This window comes from Megascapheus bottae, chromosome 31, assembly GCF_031878675.1.
Source record: "Megascapheus bottae isolate mThoBot1 chromosome 31, mThoBot2.hap1, whole genome shotgun sequence".
NCBI lineage: Eukaryota > Metazoa > Chordata > Mammalia > Rodentia > Geomyidae > Megascapheus > Megascapheus bottae.
Genome location: NC_143539.1, coordinates 7,675,025 through 7,696,026, shown reverse-complemented (window position 1 = coordinate 7,696,026; position 21,002 = coordinate 7,675,025). Strand labels below are relative to the sequence as shown.

Below are 21,002 nucleotides of genomic sequence, written 5' to 3'. Positions count from 1 at the left end.
TTCCCAAGGCAAAGTCCTTTCTTCCTGGATCAGCTTTTCTTTGTTGGAATGTGGGTAGAGACAGTTAAATGAAGAGCTATTTCCCTAAGTCACAGTTGCAAAAACAGGATGGGGATGGGCAATCAACTCTAAATGAAACATGAGGGAGCTACTTTATTAAGAGGTGAGTGAGTCCCTAGTGCCCTGATGTGAGGCTCTGCTGAAGTCCAGAAAAGAGAAGGCAGCATATGATGGAAAACTGCAGAGGGCCTAGATTGCAGCACCTGGACCAGCCACTTTCACAACTGGCTAAATGGAAGAGAAAGGCCTGGCTTCCTCTTTTACTACCCGGGCCAGAGAAAGGCCTGTGGCCAGGTCTCCTGGAGAGTGATCAGACATTCCCTAGGATATACTTACTTCTCTGAGACCAAAAAGAGAAGAGAACCGGGCCCGGGAGTTTGGCCTAGCGGTTAAAGTGCTTGCCTAGCATGCACAAAGACCCGGGTTCGATTCCTCGGTATCCCACATACACAACCAAGCCGGAAGTGGCAGAGACGAGACACAACCAAGCCGGAAGTGGCAGAGACGAGACTGCAACAAGCGACAGAGAGCGAAAGCAAGCAAGCAGAGCCCAACCGAGTGGTGGCCGGAGCGAGCAGGGCCGGAGCGTGCGGGAGCGAGCCGAGCCAGAGCCAGCGGGGCCAGAGCGAGAAGGGGCCGGAGCGAGCAGAGCCAGGAGCAAGCGAGAGCTGGCAGGGCCGGAGCGAGCGGGGCGGGAGCGAGCGGGGGCCGGAGCGAGCGGGGCCAGAAAGAGAAGGGGGCCAAAAAAAAAAAAAAAAAAAAAAGAGAAGAGAACCTTCTCTCCCTTGTTGTGGTTCTAGCAGACTGGCAGTCCTGTCCAATTGAAGGCAGGTGCCAACATAGTCACAGACACTGACCAGTCAGATTTGCCATCTTTTCTTCCTCAGGAAGGACCAAATAAAGGGGAATTCTTTGAGTCAGCTTTACTTTACTGTAATAAAATATCTGAAATAACTTAAAAAGAGTAAAGTTTTCTTTTAGCTCAATTTTGGAGGTTTTAGTCCATGGCTGCTTGGCCTGTTGTTCTAAGGCCTGTGGCAAAGCAGTGCCTCACATTAGTATTCTATGATATTGCAAGCTGTTCATCTCATGGTGGCCAGAAATCAAAAGAAAGAGAGGAAAAAGCCAGGCCTGGTAGCACCTGTCTATATTCCTAACACTCTGAAGAGGTAAACAGGAGAATAGGAAGTTTGAAGCCAGTCTAAGCAATATATACTGAAAACAAAACAAAAAGAAAGGAAAGAAAGAAAGAAGGAAAAGGCTAGAGTCCTACAATTCCTTTCTTGGTCACACTCCTAATGACCTAAAATCTCCCACCATACTCTGCCTCTCAGAGGTTTTACTACCTTCCAATAGCCAAGCTGAGAATTAATCACTCAATACATGGGCCTTTGGGTGACATTTGGATTCAAACCATAGCAGTGTCAGATGTGAGCGGATGATCCTTTCCATGAATAGAGATGGAATCATAAAGGTGGACTAGGAAAAATCGAGTTCAGAAGTATGAGAACAGAAAAACCCAGTTTGCTTCCTGGCCTTAGAGTCAGGGGAGCAGCCTCTCCCTGGCTAGCCCAAGTATAGAAACTCATTGTCAAGGTGATGATGCCTGCTTCAGAGAGGACCAAGACCAAGATCATTAACATGTAAAAACTCTGAAATATAATAGATGAGGTTAGCAGAAATGTGGAATTAGAGAACTTTAGTGGGTTCATCCCTGAATTGGAAAAAGGGAGCTACTATAAATGAAATGGTGGTGATGGGGCCTAGCACCTCACTGCCTGCTTTCCCTTAACCCTCTGGAGTCTCTTTGGAGGCCTGTGCTCAGGGGAGTTCAAGGTAAAAGCTCCTGGAGCCCCTATGAGCTTCATACATCTCATTTGAGCACAATAAATCCTAGATCCAAGCACTTTACATCTAGTTTCTGATAGCACAGTATTTTGTGGGATTTTTTCCTGCCTTTTTCCTCCCCCCTCACTCCTAGAGTGACATGACATAGTCCTGTTTTGTCAACTTCTGTGAGGTCGTGTTCACCCAAATACAAAGAGATGCTGCATTCATTCTTGATGTGATAAGTGAAAAAATCACTCTAGCTTAAACAGCAAAGGGAAAGTTAATGGCTTAGAGACTTCAAGACCCCAGAACTGGCCTGACTGGGAGTCACCACTCCATCTATCAAGAATTCACCCCTGGGGGTTAGCAAAGAAGCCCTAGGCACTCTCCTGCCTACCATCCTATTTCTTTTCCTCAGTAATTGAAGATAAATTTCTAGAGTCTGCTGTCCCTGTCATGTATTTCTCCCAGAACCAGTCCCTAGGGCCCAGGAGTAAAGCCACAATGCTTCCCTCCCCCATCAGTTCTTTTTCTAGAAATCCACTCTTGCTGTGGTGCTTGGACTGTGAGTGGACCATATGTCACATGTGCCACAGGCATGCTAGGGTTGCTGAGGCAACACCAAGGACATCCTTCCTTTCCAGGTGGTCTCAGGTCACATCAGGGGTCTTGGGTCCTGATTCTTTTGACTCTGTGAGGGAGAGCAGAGGTATGATCCTTCACTGCTTCCTCCAGCAGGAAACAGATACCCAGTCCACTAAAGGTCTGCTTTTCTTTCTTTTCCTTCCTTCCTTCCTTCCTTCCTTCCTTCCTTCCTTCCTTCCTTCCTTCCTTCCTTCCTTCCATTCTTTCTTTTCTTTCTTTCTTTTGTACCGGTCCTGTACCAGGCTTAACTCAGGCTTAACTTTTTTTGGACCAGGCTAAAACTCAGAGGCCTGGGTACTATCTTGGGTTGTTTTTTTTTTTTTTTTCTTTCTCAATGCAGTGTTCTTCTGTTTGAGTCACAGCTCCCCCCAGGTGCTGGGATTGCAGGCTTCCTTCCAGTGTTATGCTCAATGGTATATAGTTGTTTAAAGTAGATCTTTAGTTGAGTACTGGTATAATCTTAGCTACTCAGAAGGCTAAGATCTGACAATCTTGGTTTGAAGACAGCATGGAGAGGAAAGTCTGTGAGATTCTTATCTCTAGTGATCACTAAAAAAAAACAGAACTAAGCCAGGTATCAGTGGCTCACATCTGTAATCCTAGCTACTCAGGAGGCTGAGCTCTGAGGATAGTGGTTCAAAGCCAGCCTGGGCACAAAAGTCTGTGAGACTCATCTCTAATTAACCACCAGAAAACCAGAAGTGGCACTGTGGTCCAAAGGAGTAGAGCTCTAGCCTTGAGCTGAAGAGCTCAGGGATAGCACCCAGGCCCAGAGTTCAAGTCAACCAACAAAAAAAAAAACCAAAACAAAACACAGAAGTAGAGCTATGGCTCAAGGGATAGAGTGTTAGCATTGAGCACAAATGCTCAGTGGTAGCACCCAGGCCCTAAGTTTAAGCCCCAAGACTCGAAAAAAAGAAAGAAAGAAGGAAAGAGAAAGGGTGAGAACAAAAACATATGCATAACTGTAGAGAAGGAAAGAGAAAAAATAGACTGACAGGAAAGCAATTTCCATTGCTATTTAAAAGGTGCTATAAAAATTTTTACAAGAGCTTTATTGCAGGGGCTTCTGATTATCCCAAGAATTTTGTTAATGGCAAGTGTGGTGATAAAGAAAAAAATGCTCTGGTCTTTCTGGTTCCCTAATGCTTTGCCAAGCATCTTGAAAAATCAAAAATGTTAGGAATCATAGACCAGTTAAGGGATAACAATTGCCCAGGGGGCTATTTCCAAGAGTATTTTTTTTAAGTGTGTGTTTTTCAGTATTTACTGTTTCTATGTATAGTAACTGTATTCTGTGCTTCCCTAGATGGCCTGGTAGTAAGCTCTGGGAATCAGCAAAAATGACAGTGGCCTGTGTCATTTATATTTGATTGGGAGCCATTTAGTTGTGTGACCAAATAGAAATTCAGGTCAGCTTGCTTATTTAGAAAATAAATGTTCAGATTGGGCACCAGTGGCTCATGAAATCCTAACTACTCAGGAGCCTGAGATCTGAGGATCATGGTTCAGAGCCAGCCTGGGCCTTTAATGCTGTGTGGTCTTGCCCAGGGGTCCTAAGCAGGTGCTGCAGTTGGGCTGTCTGGGCAACCTCAGCTTATGAATTCTTCACCTCCTTTGTGCTTTAGTTTCCTCCCTTTAGGGTTATTTAGGGTTATTGGAAGGAGGCAAGTTATCTCAGGACAGTAGCACACAGTAAGGGGCATTATTTAATACCAACCCATACCTTCCTGAGTAGTATCTGGAATGTGATGGTAATTTATACAGATGGTGGATTCTCAGCCTAGAGACATTCATTCATCCAGGAAATAATCTAGTCAAATAGAAGCAACCATACTAAATAATTATGAATACATAAGATAAAGTTACAAGTCAGTTTGAGTGCTTTACTTCTGTCATTCATTTGCTTACATTCCTCTATATGAAGACAATGTTCCTGAAAGATACCCCATCTGTCCTGTACCTCACTGTCCTTACCTCCCACCTCTTGCCCTCACTCACCTCACACCAGGCCCTCTGTCCTGTTGGCTGTTCCCAAAGTGTCCCTTCCATACTCCTGCCCCAGGACCTCTATACTGGCCACTCCTGCAGTCTAGAAAGCCCTTTCCAAGGTAGCCACAGAACTTGTCACAGCACACTGTGAAGCAGGAGCCCCCTCACCATTTCTTCCTCTTAGATTCCATCAAGGCACTGACCACACCTGATGGTATGGTATATTTGCTTATTGTCTTCCTCACCACTAAAATGTCCACTCCCTGAGGACTGCAGCAACCATCTTGGACACTGGTATATTCTCAGTACCTGGCATACAGCAGGAGAGTAACGAGTGTTTCTCAAGGGATGAATACACAAGCATTTGTGAAGTGAACATTACAGAGGGAAGGCTCCTATTGGCCATAGACATGACCTCTTTTTTTTTTTTTCTTCCCCTCTCTGCCCAGATGCCTGGCCTTTGACATTAGCTCTGCTGGGACCTTCAAGACACACTAGTCTCCAGACATTCCAAGAGTAAGTACTGTGTGACTGGTTCTTTGCTTCAGTTTTACAGCCAATACACAGGTATGTCTTTATTACTTTGAATTACACAAAAGAGTGTCAAAGGGAAAAAGAAGTGTCCTTTACTGTCCCTATAACCATCCATAAGCTTCATGTTGGCCTCCAGAGATAAATAAAGTCACTCATTGAATGGCATCCTGCTAACCATTTTCCCATTCAGGACATTGTTTTTCATATATCTATTTGCCTTTTATCCCAGTTTGCTGTGTAAGAAAATATGCATGCAGGGCCAGGAGTTTGGCCTAGTGGTAGAGTACTTGCCTAGCATGCACAAAGCCCTAGGTTCAATTCCTCAGTTTCACATACATAGAAAAAGCAGGAAGTGATGCTGTGACTCAAGTGGCATAGCTCTAGCCTTGAGCAAAAAAAAAGTGTCCAGGGGGACCAGGAGTTTGGCCTAGTGATAGAGTGCTTGCCTAGCATGCAGAAAGACATAGGTTCGATTCCTCTGTACCACATATATAGAAAAAGCCAGGCCAGGCGTGGTGCTCATGTCTGTAATCCTAGCTACTCAGGAGGCGAGATCTGAGGTCAGTGGATCAAAGCCAGCCCAGGCACTAAAGTCCATGAGATTCTTATCTCCAATTAACCACTAGAAAATGGGAAGTGCTGCTGTGTCTCAAGGATAGGGTGGTAGCCTCAAGCTGAAGAGCTCAGGAACAGTGCCCAGGCCCAGAGTTCAAGCCCCACGACCAACAACAACAAAAAGAAAAGGAAAGAAAGAAAAGAAAAAGCCAGAAGTGGTGCTGTGGTTCAAGTTGTGGAGCTCTAGCCTTGAGAAAGCCCAAGGACAGTGCTCAGGTCCTGAGTTCACGCCCCAGGACTGGCCAAAAAAAAAGAAAAAAGAAAAAAAAGATGCATGTTTCTAGTGTGTGCCTCCCCTGTCAAGTGAGCTATGTTTAAAAATCCTAGTGCACAGCATATGTCCATGTGTTGGTTTTGTTTTACTTCTTAACTATGTATTTTTTTTTTTTGTACCAGTCATGGGGCTTGAACTTGGGGCCTGAGCACGTCCTTGGACTTTTCTCAAATCCTACCACTTGAGCCACAGCACCACTTCCAGCTTTTTTCTATTTATGTGGTACCAAGGAATCGAACCCAGGTCTTTGTGCATGCTAGGCAAGCACTCTACCATTAGGCCAAACTCCTGGCCCCTTAACTATATAATTCTCTTTCAGGTTTTACATTTAATAAGCTTCACTATGGACTGACCATTTCTTGAATTTAAACAAAGCTATTCAGCTATAATCAAGATGCATAACAGCCCCCCCCCCCACACACACACTGTGTGAATGTGCTGCTTTTGCCTTAAGTTAAAAGTTCAATGTAGGGCCAAGAATGGTGGCTCCTGTCTGTAATCCCAGCTACTCAAGAGGTGGAAATCAGGACAGAGGTTTGAGGGCAATCTAAGCAAAAAGTTTGCAAACACCCATCTCAGTACCTGGACATAGTAGTTCACACCTGTCCTCCAAGTTATGCAGAAAGCATAAATTGGATTATTTCAGTCCAGTGCCATCTGGTCATAAACGTGAGACCTGATTGAAATAAAATAACGAAAGTACACACTACGAATACACACAGGCATAAATGGCTGGGGAGTGCGGCTCAAGTGGTAGAGCACCTGCCTAGCAAGCACAAGGCCTCGGTTCCAACTTTAGTACCCCAAGAAGAAATTGTTTCTATGTGTAACTTTTTTTTTTTTTTTTTTTTTTTTGTCTTTTTGCCAGTCCTGGGGCTTGAACGCAGGATCTGGGCACTCTCTTCTTTTTGTTAACACTCTACCACCTGAGCCACAGCACTACTTCCGGCCTTTTCTGTGTATGTGTTACTGAGGAATTAAACCCAGGGCTTCATGTATGCTAGGCAGGCTAGGCAGGCATTTTTTCAGTAAGCCACATTCCTAGCCAATTATCAAATCAGTAATCTTTCTTATTTTCCTGTCCTGGAGCTTGAACTCAGAGCTTGGGTACTATCCCGGAGCCCCTTTTTACTCAAGGCTAGGGCTCTACCACTTGAGCCACAGCACAGCTTTCAGTAATACTCATTTTTGCACAGAACTAAAAATATGTGCATTTGGTAACTACTTATCCTGTAATACATAGGTTTTGGTTTTATATTTAGGACTTTTTTTTGAGGGGGGGTCTGGTGAATGTCACCCTCTTTTATGTGTATGACATAGATTTCAGGCAGACAGTGAAGTAAAGTTTTGGTTTTTATTTGTGGTACTAGGCCCTGTTTTTGTTTTGTTGTTTTGTTTTACTGGAGCTTGAGCTCATGGCAATCTTGCATGGCTTTTTCACTATACCACTTGAGCCACAGCTCTACATTCAGCTTTTTTTTTTTTTTTTTGCCAGTCCTGGGGCTTGAACTCAGGGCCTGAGCATTGTCCTTGGACTTTCTCAAGGTTATAGCTCTACCACTTGAACCTGGGTCTTCATGCATGCTAGCTAGGCAAGCACTCTGCCACTAGGCCAGACACCCAGCCCAACACATTCAGCTTTTTTGAGGTTATTTGGAGATAAGAGACTCACAGACTTTACTACCCCTTCTGACTTTGAACTGAGATTGTCAAATCTCAGCTTCCTGTGTAGCTAGGGTTACAGGAATAAGCCACTGGTACCCAGTTCGTTTTGTTTTGTTTTATTTTGTCTTAAGACAGGGTCTTGCTATATAGGTTAGGCTGACCATGAGCTTATCATTTCCAGGCATACTTAGCCTCCAGAAATGAGTGAAGTTAGATTTTAGGATATGTGTCTCTAAGTTCTGTAGGAGACAGTTATAATGAGGATGCCAGTCTTTGTTGGAAGAATGCTGGGGGGGATGTGTTGCCTGGTTCATGAAGGACCAAGAGACCCTAATTGGAAGATAGGCAGAAGATTCTATCACAGAGTCTGGACTTGTCTGGGATTCAGCCCATATTACCAGCTATCAGTTAGCCAACTATGGGATCCAATGAAAACCAGTTGGAACCTCTCTGGGCTATTCACCAGGTCTTGTTACATCTTTCATTCTGCCTGCCTCACAGGTTTTCATCAAAAGATGCCTTTTTATCCCACTTAGGTATTAATGCTTTTATTTTTAAGTAGCATTAGGGTTACAAAAATGGTGCAAAAACAACTAGTATTCCCATATCTGTCTTCTCCCAGCTTCCTGCAATGTTACTATCCTGTACCCCACTGTAGCATGAATGATGGAAACCAAGAAATTAACAATGTGATCCATTATTAAACAGAGGACACATTTTCATCAGATTTCACCAGTTTTTCTGCTGATGTCCCTTTTCTATTCCAAGATCCTCTCCTTGATCTGATATTACTTAGTATACTTTGTCTACATAGTTGTCAAGTCAATCTCTTGCAACTGTAACAATTCCTCAGCCTTTATTTGTGTTTCTGGATAACCATGACCCTTTGGAAGAGGGCTGTTCTGTTATTTTGTACAATGTCTGAATTCCAGTTTGTGATGCTTTTCTCTTGACACACTGGAATTGTTGGTTATTTTGAAGAGTACCATAGAATTCCTCATCCAGCAGTAGTGTTCTTATGTGAATTTATTGGTGATAATCACTGAGGTCACCTAGTTAAGATGGTTTCTGTTTGGTATCTTCATTGCTGAATTACTGCATTTTCTTTGTAACTAATGATTATCTTAGGGAAGATACTTTGAGACTCTATTAATATTCTGCCTGTCCTCAAACTTCTAGCAAGCTGGGCATTGGTGGTTCACAACTGTAATTCTACCTACTCAGGGCTGTCAAATCTGAGGGTGGAAGTTCAGAACCCACCCAGGCAGGAAAATCTGTGAGTTTCTTTATCTCTAATTGATTACCAAGAAGTTGGAAATGGCGCCATGGCTTTAAGTAGTAGAGCATTGGCCTTGAGTACAAAAGATCAGGGATTAGCACTGAGATCCTGCGCTCAAGCTCCCAAGATTAGCACAAAAAATAAACCTTTTAGCAAATAACATTAGTATCCATTTGTGGATGAATCTTACGTACCATAATTATTACTGAGCAATCTTCCTAATGATAAATTTTGTATATCTGTACCTCATTCCTTCTGTGCTTATTAACTTGAATTCTAGAGAAAAAGGTGTCCCTTTACCCTCATTTCATATTCAGTCAATTTATATTGTATGGATTCACAGATAGGCTTTACATGCTCTTTTTTTAATGTGTTAAAAGGTCCCAGATTTCCAGTGAATTCCTAGTATATTGCTTCTCATCCTGAAGAAAGACTGACATTTTCCCATGGTAACCCGGGTCTGAGAAAACTGAAAGTCTCATATTCATTTCTTTCATTTTTTTTAACTCCACAATTACACATTTGTGCACTTGTGTTAGGATTCCCGTTAGGAATTCAGGAATGAGCAAGAATAAGCAAGCCCTTTTCCAGAAGGAGCTACTGTCCTGTAAGACAGAAGTGAATGTAGAATAAGTCTGATAAGGGTGAATACTGTAGAAGCTAGAGGTATCAAAGAAGCAGGGAAGGGGTAGAGCTTCAGGGCTCAGACTTGTAACTCTAGCATTCAGGAAGATAATGAACTCAAGGCCAGCTTAGGCCATATATGTGAGATCTTGTCTCAGAAGTTGGGGAGGGAAGAATAAAGGGAGGAAAGGAAGGGGATTGGAAATCACCAGGAAAAATTTTGACCAGGTGGTCAGAGAAGGCCTTTCTGAAGGGTTCTGTATAGAGGGGAAAATGAGATTGTACTTAGCATAATTCTTCCACTGGCAAACAGAGATCTCGATAGATCACCTCAGATCACCTCATTTCTGAACAGTGATTCTTAGAATTGTGCCAAACAGAATGTGTCTTCTTTCCAATGCTCCTCCTCTCTACCCTCCCAGTTTCTCCCTCACCCCATCTCATTGTTACCCTATGGAAATGCTGGGTATTATCAGCTCTTAGGGTATTTTTCCAAGAGAAAAAAAAAACAAGGAATTTTCAGTAATACATCAAGCCCAAATTCTTCTATATTAGGTAATTTTAAGTGGTACATGAATGACCACTGATCACTACTACAGGAATTTTGTTTTCATTGTGTTTATTTTAGTTATCTTTTCTTTATAGCATTTTCTTTTCCTTTCTTTTCTTTTTCTTGTTGGTTATGGGGCATGAACTCAGAGCCTGGGTGCTGACCTAAACCTCTTTATGCTCAAGGCTAGTGCTCTACCACTTCAGCCACAGCACTACTCCCAGTTTTTGAGTAGCTAATTTGAGTTAAGCGACTTATGGGGACTTTTCTGCCTGGGCTGGCTTCGAAGAGCAAGCCACATATCTCAACCTCCTAAATAACTAGAATTACAGGTGTAAGCGATGGGCTCCCAGCTAGCATTTTCATTTTTAACAGTGTTAGGCATTTCTCTTTTAAAATGAGCCAGGCAGAAAACTTTGCTAGACGCTTACCTCTAATAAACCATTAAAAAAAAAAAAAAGCCAAAAGTAGCACTGTAGCTTAAATGGTAGAGTGCTCATCTTGAGCAAAAAGAAGCTCAGGGCCAGGCCCAGTAGCTCACACCTGTAATCCTCGCTACTCAGGAGGCTGAAATCTGAGAATCACAGTTCAAAGACAGCCAGAGCACTAAAAACCGTGTGAGACTCCTATCTCTGATTAATCACTCGAAAAAGAGAAGTGGGACTGTGGCTCAAAGGGTAGGACTATAGCCTTTAGCTGAAGAGCTCAGGGATAGCACCCAGGTCCAGGGGTAGAGCAGTAGCCTTGAACTGAATAGCTCAGGGACAGCACCCAGGCCCAGAGTTCAAAGCCCCATGCCCCACCAAAAAAAAAAAAAAAAAAAAGCAGCAGCAGCAGCAGCTCAGGGAGAGTGCCCAGGCCCAGGTTAAGCCTCAGGACTGGCCAGCGCACACATGCACACGCACTTAAAGATTGGTCGTGGTGGTTGACTCCTATACTCTGAATTAACTTTGGAACCAGAAATAGGAGGATTACCATCTGAGGCTAGCCCCGGCAAAAGCAAGAATCCCTAGCTTTTAAATAAGCTGAAGTAAAAAGTACTGGGAGTTTTGCTAAAGTGATAGCATGCCTGCCTATCAAATATAGGGTCCTGAGTTCAAACTCCAGTATGCCCTTCAAAAGAGAACATACATACATAACACATATCTGTATATGTGCACATATCCACAGATGTAGACTTACATTTAAAGGGGAATTGGCCTTCTTTTCCCAAAAGAAGCTGAAAATTTTCATTGAATTACTCTGCTTTCAAGCGGAAGGGGCCAGAGCAAAAGGGAATGGAGCGAGTCAGCCAATGGTGTCTGGCTTCACAGGGGAAGAAAAGCAGTAGTAATTGACATTAATGGGTGCTGACTCTGTGCCAGGCTTTGTTGTCAGCATTCTATGCACATGATCTCAGGCCTTATGGCCACCTTGTGATATCATGTTGCGATTCCCCCCCCCCATAGTAATAACATGGAAACCAAGGCACTGATAAAGCTGCTTACAGAGCAGAGGAACTGGGTGGGAACTTCTGGGCCCTCGCTCTTAACCACTGTACTGTGCTGTCTAATAGAAGGTTGCGGGGGGGCGGGGGGGGGGGGAAGGGTCCCAGGATGCTCACATCTGGCCTTTGTTTACATTTTTCTAGCAGGAGAGAAACAAGGCAATATGTCTTGCCTTGAGAACGTTGTAATCCTTAAAATGTTTTCTTCGAATCACTTCTTCCCACTGCTCCTGGGCCAGGCCAGGTGGACACTACTGGCCACACATCTTCTTCCTGGAAGTTACTCAGGGGCTTACAAACAGCCCAGTGAACTTTCTTAGCCTCCCTTTTCCAAAGAGTATTTGCCTGGCCCATAGTCCTGGCCTTGTGCTAGGCATAACTTCCCTGGGCGCTTTAGGGTTTGGGCAGTTGTACAGATAAATGACCAGAGTGCCAAATTCCTAATGAGAAGTCATAAGACAGTAGAAACCCAGTGCGACATCTAGTCTTGACTTCAAACTTCTAGATCAGCTTCTCAAAGGAAGTGAAGTCAAAAGTGGGTTAACAGGAACACTGACTCCAGAGTCCAACCAGCCTGCATTCCTGTTACAACTAGCCACTGACTACTAGTTAACCTGGGGAGCATCTGTTATCTCCTAAGACTGTGTCTAAGATTACCATGTGGTTATCAAGCTGGATTTTGGTGGCCCATCCTAGCTACTTTTATGAAACTAAGATCAGGAGAATTGTAGTTTGAAGAAAGCTCAGCAAAAAGTTTACAGGACCCCGTCTCAGCCCTATCTGGGTATGATGGGGCACACCTGTCATCCTAGTGATGTAGGAGGCTGAGATCAGGAGTATCACAGGCTAGCTGGTTCCAAAACTGATGAAATTCCATCTGAATGGAAAGAAACTGGGCGTGGTGGCATGTGCCTGCAAAAACAGGAAGCAAAAATAAAACATAAAAGTAGGAGGATCGCTGGGCGTGGTGGCTCACACCTGTAATCCTAGCTACTCAGGAGGCTGGGATCTGAGGATCAAGATTCAAAGCCACCCCAGGCACAAAAGGACCTGAGACTTTTAGCTCCAATTAACCGCTAGAAAATGGGAAGTGGAGCTTGACTCTAGGGTAGGGTGGTAGCCTTGGGCTGAAGAGCTCAGGGACAATGCCCAGGTCCAGGGGTAGGGCGGTAGCCTTAAGCTGAGGAGCTCAGGGACAGCACCCAGGCTGAGTTCAAGCCCTGTGACCCACCAAAAAAAAAAAAAAAAAAAGGAGGATCATGATCTAGCAGTGTGCCAGGGCAGGAAGTGAAACACTGTATCAAAATTAACCAGTGCATAAAACAGCTGGAAGTATTGCTCATGAGTAGAGTACCTACAGGCAGTCTTAAACAATGCTGATTCCCAAAGCTTAATCCCTAGTACAAAAACAAAATAAAACAAACAAAAGGTGCTATTGAACTTTAAGGGATTGGGATAAGACTTACCCCAACCTAGTCACTTAGTAGATGTTGCTCCTGCTGCAAATGATGATGATGATAATAATGACAGTAATCGTGGTCACAACTTCTGCTCATTAGTCCTTGCTGAGGTAAGAGGTCAAATAGCTTAACCGCCATTCTGAAAGGTGCTTCCCTCGTGAACACCCCCACAAATGTGAACATGCCCAGGCCCGAGCTAGTGTGATGGTCAGTGCAAGCATTCTCTGTCTTGGGAACCTGAATTTTGCAGTGAAGTCTTGGACCAGGAATTTTTTGGCTGGGGGAGGGAGTCAAGAACAGGAGTTTCTTTGGCACATGTATGAAGCATACAGCTGTTGGCTTTCTAGTCCCATTTTTCGTGTGGTTTCCCAGGCTTTTCAGCACTGGCCTTGAAAGTGAGGACTGCCCTTGACCTCTGCGGCCAGAACGCATGGATGCTCTGCTCAGCCCATCAGCCAACTCCCACATTAGACCTGACAGTGTGATTTATTCTCTGGGAGAGAGCAGAAGGGCAGAACCCCAGTGGGTGATTCCGAGGGAGGGTTGTCAGCATGAATTAGACCAAGCTCTTCACATAGCCTTGCTGGTTCAGCATCCTCCAGCTAATAGGGCTTTCCAGGGTGTCACTGGCTTCTGAACAACCACCTCTCCTGTCCCCAGGGACTGGAGCTTGGCCCTGATCCCTATGGAGTCATGTTTTATGATTCTGCCACACGGAAGTAGTTACTGTCTGAAGACATCAGAGACTCTGGGTCCTTTCTTCCGCACCATCAGGAAGTGAATGTGGCACTTCCTAAGGGGCCATTGGGCTGTCTCCCTTTTGCTGGAGTTCACCTGGCAGCTGGAGTTTTGCTTCTGGCTCCTGGTTCCAGTCTGATCACCAGGTCTCTGCCTCCAGCCATCTTCATCCTTCACAGTGTGCCAGTGACAGGCAAGATTCTGCAGCACTAACAAATTAACCCGAAATCTCACCGAACAGGTACCGCTAATGTCCATTTTGCATTTGCCACACTAGTCAAGTCAGGTATGATAGGACTTCACTGGACATCAAGGCCCTGGCTGATGAGGCTTCCTGTCTTAATCTCTACCATGGGGGCCCCAGTTGCAGGGTATAACAAAACGGGCAAAAGAGAACAGAAGGTCACGGGGCCAGGCCCAGAAGCACCACCTTCACTTCTGCTCAAACTCAGAACTAGGTCCATGGCTTTGCCTAGCTACAAGGGTCAGGGAAGGGAAGAGGCTCCTAGGTTTCCAGTGAGTAGCAGTATCATGACCACAATAGACTGGCATGGTATTTATTCAGCACCTACTTACCCTGTGTCAGGTTTTCTTAGCCCTCTGAAAATACAAAGGGGCTCTCCACCGTCTTGGAGCTCATAGTTGAGTAGAAGAGACAGAATATGAGTAATTACAAACAAGTGCCATGTAAATAGCCACTATACCAGGTCACCTGACAGAAGCAATGCTAGCTAGCATGCCCATTATTCTGACTTGATGGCCCTCACCTCTAGAGGGACCAATAGATACAAAATAATCATTCATTTACCTGAGGTGATAAAGCCCAAAAGAAATACAGCATGCCTTGAGAGAACCAGGAGTGGGAATCTTCCCAGCTAGGTGGGGACAGAGGGTCTGAGGAGGCACTTCTAAAGAAACAGCCTGAAAGCCTAGACAGAAACTTGCTCAGGGTTGGTCTGGGTGTTTATGGTGGTGACAGTAGCTAGCCTGTGCAAAGGCCCTGAGGTGAAATGCTAGGTGTGTTAGAGAAGCCAGTGTGATCCAAGCAGTATGAGAGAAGGGAAAGGATGGCAGGGCTGCAAGGGTGGCCACGGGGACCTGGTGAGCTATGGAGGGAGATTTAGACTTTCCTCCCATAACCCCAGGTAGCCACAGAACAGTTAGAGGGAAAGAAGTGACCCGGTTTCATTTTAAACTCCTGTGTGCACTTTCAATCCTTGATGCCCAGGTGCCCTTCCTCCCCTAGGACAGTCTGTCCCGTCCCTGATGGTTCCAAGCCAGGTTCAGGGTCAAAGACTCTGGCCCTGTCCCCATGGGGCACCTTTTAGCTTTGTGCTGTCATCTGGCTGTTTGCCTGTGGGGTTGAAAGGAGGTTTCTGTCATGGAGAAAGTGCCCTGGGCCTAGGCTCATCAATCCTGGGAAGAGGAAACAGCTTGTGATCCACCCAGGCCTCTGTACGGGCTGAGGAAAAGAGGTCACAGCAGATCTGCCTCTCCTCAAAGAGATTCCAGTGATTCCTGACCCAGAGGTGGGACCCCAACTTGCTCCCCACAAAGATGGCCTCATTTCTGACAAGGCCCCTCTTCCCCAGACCCCCCTCAGTTTCCATATTTTTATTTATTTATTTATTTTGCTTGAACTCAGGACCTGGGCATTATCCTTGAGCTGCTTTTGCTCAAGGCTAGCACTCTGCTTCTTAAGCCATAGTGCCACTCCTGAGGGTTTTTTTGTTTATGGTACTGAGGAATCGAACCCAGGACTTCATGCATGCTAGGCAAGTACTCTACCACTAAGCTACCTTCCCAGGTCATCCCCACTTGGGTGTGTGTGTGTGTGTGTGTGTGTGTGTGTGTGTGTGTTCCTTAATTTTTTATAAGATGCCAACCAAGTTGATTCTCTCAGTTCCTTTTTGTGGGCCAGGTCCTGGGTGGGAAGTTTCCAGGTTACTTTTGTCTTCTGGGCACTGAGCAGAAAATGGCTCCTTGGTGGAACCAGAATTTGGGAAAGCCTGTGTCTCTCCCTCTCCAAGGACTCACATGAGTCCGACCTGGGAGTGGAGTTGATACCCCAGCACTAGTTAGGACTTAGGGACCTCAAGTGGCTGCATTGCATGCTGCAAGTGGAGGCCTTTCCATCCCTCCTGCTGAGTCTGTGGCTTCCCACTCTTAGAGCAGGGTGGGCTCAGGTCCTGGAGGAGGGCAGTCCCTTCAGATCACTAGCCTGTGTCATCTTGGGGAAACGCTCTTAACAGCCCTGGGTGGCTAAGGTGCTCTGACCGTGCTCCTTAACAGATAGATGGCTCCCATCCACGCTAGGCCCTTGCCCCCAATATGTTATGGGCACTCACTTACTTCATACTTCCACTGACCTATTGGGAAACAAAGATAAGCACAGATAAATCAGGTCCCTTTCTGAGCCACACAGGTAGAAGATACGGGGCCAGAATTTCAGCCCATCATATCATGCTCCGTATTCACTCTGCTGTGTCTCCTCACAGTGCATCCCCTTCTTGTCACCTTGCCCTGTTCATTGATTCCATACCACTTACCACAGCTAACCCACATTCTTTAGCCCATGAGCTCCTACTGAGTGACATGAGTTCTGCCTTGTTCATTATGTCTCTAGCTCTGGAACAGTGGCTAGCACATAGAGGTTGGAGGTTGCTCACTAAATCTTTGTCAAATACATGAAGCAAAATCGTCATTAGCAGGGTGTGGGGAGAGGAGTGTTAGATACTGCCTGTGGGAGTGTAAAGTAGTGTGGCAAATGCTGAAAAGCAGATGAGTACTGCCTTAAAAACAATCTGTAGGGGCCGGGAGTTTGGCCTAGTGGATAAAGTGCTTGCCTAGCATGCACGAAGACCCGGGTTCGATTCCTCGGTACCACATACATAGAAAAAAGCCGGAAGTGGTGCTGAGGCTCAAGTGGTAGAGCTCTAGCCTTGAGAAAGTCCAAGGACAGTGCTCAGGCCCTGAGCTCAAGCCCAGGACTGGCAAAAAAAAAAAAAAAAAATCTGTATGATTGGAGGTATGGTAGAGCACCAGTCAGTGAGTAAAAACATCGAATCTTAGTCTTGGGGGGGGAAAAAAGACTAAATCTGCACCTTCCCTCTAACCCCACCAGTGCAGAAAAATAATACTTAGGGTCACACATGGTACATAGCAGCTTTCTTCCTTGCCCAAACTGGAAATATCCCAGATATGCTGCAAGAAGCAGCATATTAAAGGGTGCTACACCTGTGTGGTGCCAACTCTTTGTGCCACTCTGAAAGGGACCATAGATTCAAGACTCAGTAGTTCCATCCTGGCTCCAGTGGCTCAAATCTGTAATCCTAGCTCCTCAGGAGGCTGAGATTTGAGAATCATGGTTCAAAGCTAGCCCAGACAGCAATTAACCACAAAAAAAGCCAAAAGTAGATTACAGATCTAGTGGTAGAACATTAGCCTCAAGTGAAAAGGCTAAGAGACACTACTTCAAGCCCTAAGTTCAAGCTCCAGTACCAGTGTAAAAACAAAACAAAAAGACTCAGTAGTTCCAGTGAACCACTAGGAGATGGTGCTGAGTGAGAAAAGCCAATCTGAAAGAGCTATGCATACTGTGATTTTACTTACAAAACATTTTCTAAATGTGGAAATTCTAGAAATGGATTACACATTGCTGATTAGATTCAGGAATTAGAGAGAGGTAGGTGTAGTTACAAAAGCAACACAAGGGCTCTTTATCGAAAGGGACCCATTCCTATTTATTTTGTGGTACTGAGAATGGAACCCAGGGCTTTATGTGTCCTAGGTAAACTCTCTACCACCAAGGTTCATTCCCAGCTCCATATTTGTCTTCTCCTTTCCCCTCCCCTCCCCTGCTTTCCTGTCTCTTTTCCTTTCTCTTTTTTGCAGTGTTGGGAATAGAACCCAGGGCTTCAAATATGCTAGGCAAGTATTTGGCCTCTGAGCTTTATCTCCAGCCCCTATTCTTATCTTGATTATGGTGAATACATAAACATATATCTTATGAACTTGTATAGAAATGAGTACACATAGAGATGCATACAGAAAATCTAAGTAAAACCAGAATGTATGACTGACTGTCAAAATCTTGGTTGTGATGTTACACTAGAGTACTATATAATCTCACCCTTTCTCAAAAGGTATATATGGTATCTCTCCTTATTATAGTCTCATTTAAAAAGACATTGCCAGTGAGCATGTCTTCAGTTCCAGCACTCAGGAATCTGAGGCAAGAGGATCAACAGTTTGAATTCATCTTGGGGAAAGTAGAACATCCTGTTTCAGAAAGTTACTCTGACAATATAACTTTCCTAGTTGGGGGTGGGGGAAGAGAAAACAAAAGTTGCCAGTGAGATTGGGAGAGAAAAGGAAGGGAGCCAAGAGTTTAACCTAGTGGTAGAGTGCTTGCCTAGCATGCTCAGAGACCTGGGTTCAGTTCCTCAGTACCACATACATAGGAAAGCCGGAAGTGGTGCTGTGCTCTCAAGTGGTAGAGCACTAGTCTTAAGGAAAGCCTAAGGACAGTGTTCAGGCCCTGAGTTCAGTCCCCAGGACTGGGGAGGGCGTGGGTGAGGAGGATGTAGCTCAGGTGATGCAGGAGATGAGCAGGTAGGTCAGGGCTTTAAAACTCTTGGGCAGGGGGCCGGGAGTTTGGCCTAGTGGTAGAGTGCTTGCCTAGCATGCATGAAGACCGGGGTTCAGTTCCTCGGTACCACATACATAGAAAAAACAAACAACAACAAAAAAAACCCACAAAAGCTCACAGACAGCACTGAGGCCCTGAGTTCAAGCCTCATAACAACAACCACCACAATCGCCACCACCAAAAAGTCTTGGGCAGGAGTTAGGCCAACCATGGAAGGGTTTCCAGCTGAGAAGGACCTCACCAAACTTGTCGTTTTTATGATTGTATTGTTATTATTGTGGTTATTATTGCTACTATTTTGTTTTGGTGGTTCTCGGGCTTGAATTAGATCCACACCATCAAATAATACCAGGCAGACTCAGTGCTGAAGTACTTTGTGTGTTAATGCCACAGTTCTGTGACTTTATGGAGCAGTTAGTCCCAGTGTAATCACTTGTCCAGGGTCACAGAGCTCTCTGTGGATTGAGCGATGATTGGACCCAGCACAGGCTGACACCAGAGAGCACATTCTTTTGTCTTCTCCTGATTCTCTTGCCCTTCCTTCTGACAACAGCACCACACACTGCAGCCCAGGAGGTCCCTGCAACTGAGGTCCTTGGGCCATAGGCCATCTCAAGCTCCCAGCAGTGGCCCAGATCCAGACTTGGCAACCTTTGATTTGGGAACAAAGCCACTACAGGAAAGCCAGTCAGAGCTTTCTGGTCCTGTCTCTCATCCTCTGCTACTTCAGCTGGGGATTCACCCCCCGCCATTATCAGTGGACACAGAACACAGGAACCTGGCTTCAGCAGGGTTTCCCAAGGCTTCATATACAGAGGACTGTGCTTGTGGCCCCTAGAGTGGCAGGAAACAAGCAGTTGGAAGGGGGTAAATGGTCCCCACACATGAAGATTAGCTGGCACTTTCAGTAGCTGCTTCTGATGCTCATCTCCTACTGCCAATGATCTTCTTTCATGATTTAAAAAAAAAAAAAAAAGACTACCATCCAGCTAAATTTAAAAACATTGAATATGTCTGGAAGTCCAGGGAATGGTGGCATCAAGCAGGTTAAGAGCCAAAGTTCCACAGGGCTTTCAGGGACTTAGGTCCTCAGCTTCCTCCTGAGGACTCTGCATATGCAATCCAGCTCTTCCTGGAGCTGGAGAAGAAGAAAACAATAAGAATTGAGGATTCAACCAAATGTCCCAATAGTAAAGCGAGGCCTCCAAGCTGGGACTCCACCCAAGGCTTAACTAAGTTAACAAATTATGTCAGGCCTAACAGATTTTGTGGCATTTGAGAACAAAGAAGTGTGGTTTTCTTTTGAAGAAGTACAGTGACTTGTGTCCAGTTTCTGCCTCCTGCCTCTTCCACCCTCACTTCACCACAAAACAAGAGGCAAGTAGAGTCTGACTGTCAAAGCCTACTTGGTTGGCAGTTTATTTAAAAAAAAAAAAAATCTCCTCACTTATCCCCAGGGAGATTCCCCCAACTTATTCCTCTCCTCACCCATCCCCTCTCTTCTTCCTCTCCTCTCTTCCTCCCCTTCCTCCCTCTCCCCTAGCTTTCCCTCTTTTTCTCCTTCTCCCTCCCCCTCCCTCTCTGTCTCTGTGTCTTTGTGTCTCTATCTCTGTCTCTGTCTGCCTCTGTCTCCCCTACATCCTGTACTGGTGGTTTAACTCAGGGTCTGCTCAGAAGAACCACTGTGTGGGTTCCATTTTACAAGTGAGCAACTTGAGGCATAGGGAGATAAAATGACATGTGCAAGGTTACATAGCAACACTAGTATTCAACTCCCAACCACTTGAGTCTGGAATCTGTGCTCCAAACTGCCGTATATACTGAGTCAAAGAGAAGAATGAACATTAGTTGGATGCACTAGGTAGCAGAGGCAAGAAGGAACACAAGTGTGAGGTAAGCCAAGGCTACATAGTGAGATCAAAGCCAGTCCAGATAGCTGGGTGCTGGTGGCTCACGCCTGTAATCCTAGCTACTCAGGAGGTTGAGATCTGAGGATCCCTATTCAAAACCTGCCCAGGCAAGAAAATCTGAAAGACTATTATCTCCAATTAACTGCCACTGGAAATGCTGCTGTGGCTCAAGTGGTAGAGCTCTAGCCTTCAACTGAAGAGCTCAGGGACAGTGCCCAGGCCCAGAGTTCAAGCCCCACAACCAATGACAAAAAAATAAAAAATAAAAAGCAAGCCAGTCTAGGCTATCTAGCAGGACCTTGTCTCAAAAAAAAAAAAAAAAAAAAGGAAAGGCAACACTGAAATCCTTCCATATAACTAAGGCATGAAAAAAAGAAAAGACAAAATAAAACGAATGAACATGAGCTTATATGGGACTTAATATAAGACATACAGTCTTCATGTGACAAGAAACAGGCTAACATGTGGTCCTAGGATCATGGGGCGGGGGTTGCTTAGCCGTCCATGGGTGTGATCGTCTGAGCTTCCTCTGTAATCCTAGAGAGGATAACTCACAGATTAGGCTCACAGGGGTGAAACATCCTGGTTCAAAGTAGCCTGAAGTGTCATTCCAGTTCTGGCACCTCAGGCCCCACTCGGCACCAGTGCATTGAAGGACTTCGTATATAGTCTCTTGGTCATGTGGCCAC

At 45.1% G+C, this 21,002-nt stretch overlaps 1 protein-coding gene across 4 annotated transcripts in view; it reads left to right on the top strand.

Annotated features, from left to right (window-relative positions):
- The window catches only part of Sipa1l3 (signal induced proliferation associated 1 like 3), a 157,512-nt gene that overhangs the window by 68,762 nt on the left and 67,748 nt on the right, over window positions 1–21,002 (top strand). For all 4 annotated transcript variants that reach the window (XM_090322146.1, XM_090322147.1, XM_090322148.1 and 1 more), the window contains exon 2: window positions 4,977–5,043. The gene's annotated coding sequence lies outside the window, so the exon portion shown is untranslated. The remainder of the gene's footprint in view (window positions 1–4,976; window positions 5,044–21,002) is intronic.